Genomic DNA, 3,896 nt, shown 5'->3' with positions numbered 1-3,896 from the left:
AAGGATTTTTATCCTTACCTTTCTTGATGAGTACCCGGTTCATAGTGTAGACTGCAGTGCTCACCGCTTCCCTCCAAAAAGTGTGAGCAACCTTCCCTTGAATCAACATCGTTCTGGCTGCTTCAACTGCAGTCTGGTTGTTCCTTTCTAATAGGCCATTCTACTTTAGATTCCAAGGGGTAGACAGTTGTCTCTTGATGCCATTCTCTTCACAGTACTTATTGAATTCTCAAGAGGTGAACTCACCTCCTTGGTTGGTTCTAAGGCATTTGATCCTCTTACCACTTTCCTTTTCAACTAGTGCTCTGAAGGCTTTAAACTTTCCAAAAGCTTCAAACTTGTCTTTCAAGAATGTGACCCACATCATTCTTGAGCAATCATCGATAAGAATCATAAAGTACCTATCTCCTTGAAGACTCCTAGTTTTCATAGGACCACACAAATCAGTATGCACAAGATCAAGTAAATTATCTGTTGTGAAAGATTTACCTTTGAAGGTTGAGGAAGACAATTTCCCTAGTTGACATTCTCTGCACAAAGGATTCTTCGGTTTGTTCAGCATAGACAATCCTCTAACTGCCTTGATCTTACTGGTCTTCACAATGTTATCAAAATTTATATGGCAGAGTCTCCTATGCCATATCCAACTATCATCAAACTTAGCCATTAGATATTGATTGATATTTGTATTCAACTGAAATAAGTTACCTTTGGTCTGCATACTGGTGGCCATTAGTTCACCACTCTTTCCTTTTATTTTGCATACTCCATCTTTGAATTCCAGAGTGAGCCCTTTATCATTCAGTTGAGCAACACTCAAAAGGTTATGCCTAAGACCTTCTACCCAATACACATCATCAGCACTACTTTTTTCCATTTATAGAGATGGACCCTTTTCCTTTTACCATACATGGTACGCCATTACCAAATAGGACTACACCTCCATCATACTCTTCCAGAGATAGAAACTTTCTCCCGTCACCAGTCATGTGGTGAGAACAACCACTGTCAATAATCCACTCATTAGAATTATCAAAGCGGGAGACAAGAGCCTTCTTGTCTGACACATCTTCCTTAATGACTACAAACACTATGTCTTCGCTTTCTTCATCTTCTGATTCATCATCGGTGACACCTTCATCAACTGCAACAAGACAGTTTCTCCTATTTCCTACTTTGAACTTTTTAAACTTCTCCGGTTTGTCCTTATTATCACTATTAGGACAGTTGACAACAATGTGTCCTATCCTATTATAGGGAAAACATTTCAAATGGAGCTTACCTCTGTATTTTCTAGTTCCCTTAGGAAGTCTCTTGGAAAGAAGAGCTTCAAATTCCATCAAGATCTCCTCATCATCTATATCTCTGCTTTGTCTAGGTTCACAGCTGGTAGTAACCTCTTTTCCCTTTCTAGATAGTGCAGCAGATGTTTTAAAGGTTGAACCAGTCTTCTGAACACTGCCATCATAACTGTTTAGCTCATATGCGGTCAACTTAGCAATGATAGAATCAAGGGATACCTTTGTCTTGTCAATAGATCTCAACTCTTGAATATCAGCAACCCTTATTGCATAGACCGGTAATAAGGTTCTCAAAACTTTGCTAACAACAGTAGAATCATCCATTGTACCTCCTGCACTCTTGATGTCTCCAACAATAGTTTTAATCCTTATCCCATATTGTTGAATGGTCTCTCCTTCAACCATCCACATATCTTCAAACTTTCCTCTAAGGCTTTCTTCCTTAGCCTGCTTTACATGCTCATCACCACCATAGATAGACTCCAGAGTATCCCATACATCCTTGGGATTGTCTTTGTCTTGAACATCTATAAACTCAATATCAGATAGACTGCTGATAAGAACTTCCATGACTTGCCCATTCTCCATAATTTCTCTTCTTTGATCATCGGTGAGAGTACCGATAGGGACAACATAAGTATTCTCAACATAGTTCCAGTGTTGAGCACCCATGCTTTTAATGTATATCTTCATTTTGTCCTTCCATATCTTAAAGTTATCTCTGCTGAACTTAGGACCTTCCCTCTTCATCATTAGAATATGATATTTTTCTCAAGCGGTTAAGCTTATAACACAGAGGACCTAGAGGACACTTTGATACCAATTGATGAATAATGATGAACAATAAATACCCAATAGATACTGAGAGGGGGGGTGGGGGTGAATCAGTATAGACAAAAACTTCTTCAACAAGTTAAACTGCAAAGACTATACTAACTAGTAAACAACATCACCGATCTCAATCAAGGCACTACCGGTAAAACACAGTGAGACTGTGAAAGACATAAACTGGTAACATTTAGATCTTCACAAATCCTAACATCTCATTTCCACTTCACCCATATACTTAAACAAGTAATACATCAGAATTATAATGACCACTGGATCAACATGCATTACTGCTTGACAGAAAACACTAAAGCATCACACATAACACACTGATTTTTCACGTGGAAACCCAACTAGGAAAAACTACGGTGGGGATGAATACCCACAAGTTGTTCTTGAACTCTTCTGAAGTCCGCTCTGTTAGGAGCCTAGTCCGGTTAAAGACTTTACAACAGGTTATGCTAGGAACTGATCCTGCTAGGGATCACCCGGTTAAGGGATGGCTAAATACCCGGTTAAAGGTTAGAACCCTATTAAAGGTTACCTCGCAAGAGGATTTGAAGAACTCAATGATTTTGAGTCACCCTGTTAAAGGATTTACAAAAACCCTGTTAAAGCTACCCGCTAAAGGGATTTTCCAACTGCTGAAATGGTTAGAAGTCAACAGGTAATACACTGATCTGATAACAACACTTAATGCCAATGCAGATCCACTTTAGTTCCTTCACATTTGCAATCACACTTTGCAAATCTCTACTCACTGCACCAGTCTGGAAAGAATCAAGTATCTCTTCACTTGGATACACACATAACATTTGCCAACAACTTCACAATGCAAATCATCATCGACCTTATAGACAACAATTAGGTCGGTAGCCAAAACCTAAAACCCTAAGCATCCAAGTTAACAATACAATCAGTCCAATCCTGACCGTTCAATCACATTACATAGGATAAAACAATCTTGAATAGCTCTCAAGACGTTCTCCATCATCCATTCTTTACCACTTCTGGAAGTTGATAACCCATCACACGCTCTCCATCGTTTACTGAGACTTCACACATTCCCAAAGTAGATAGGATCAATCTTCTTCATGCAAGATCCTCAAGGAAATCCTTCACGCGCACAAAGCTAACGTGGCAACACGATCTGATCTTCATTTCAATGCTAACTCATCACAGAATGTCATCGGTCGAATCACACAGACTTGAAATGCATCAACCAGAAACCTTGAAGCCAAGACTACCAACCGGTAGTCATATCAAATGAAACCCCAATACAAACTTTGCATATACCGGTTCACATTCCAACATACCGGTTCACCTTTTCACATATACCGGTTCACATCATCATACGCATATACCAGTTCACATCATCATACCATTTCACTTCATGCTATCATACCGATTCTCTTGCCAGTTTTCTTTCTTCAATATACCGGTTCATACTTCAGCATATTGACATCAATGACAACATACAATATCATCATGTCATCCAACTCTGCACATATGCCAACAAATTAGACATTTGGATTTGCATAGTCGGTTTAGGGAAGAATCTAACCGACACTATAAACATCAACACTCCCTCTTAGCTAGGGAGGAGTTCTTTTCAATGTATGATTCATGTAGTGACATTCACCATGGCTACTCCCAGAGGGTGAATAAACACAAGGCCCAAGTCATGGAGTCTCTCACATGACATCCACCATACCTACTCGCGAAGGGTGGATCCACCATACCTACTCGCAGAGGGTGGAACAAGGG

This window comes from Cryptomeria japonica, chromosome 10 (genome assembly GCF_030272615.1).
Source record: "Cryptomeria japonica chromosome 10, Sugi_1.0, whole genome shotgun sequence".
Taxonomy (NCBI): Eukaryota; Viridiplantae; Streptophyta; class Pinopsida; order Cupressales; family Cupressaceae; genus Cryptomeria; species Cryptomeria japonica.
The sequence above is the reverse complement of the archived record's forward strand: the minus strand, read 5'-3'. Positions refer to the sequence as shown.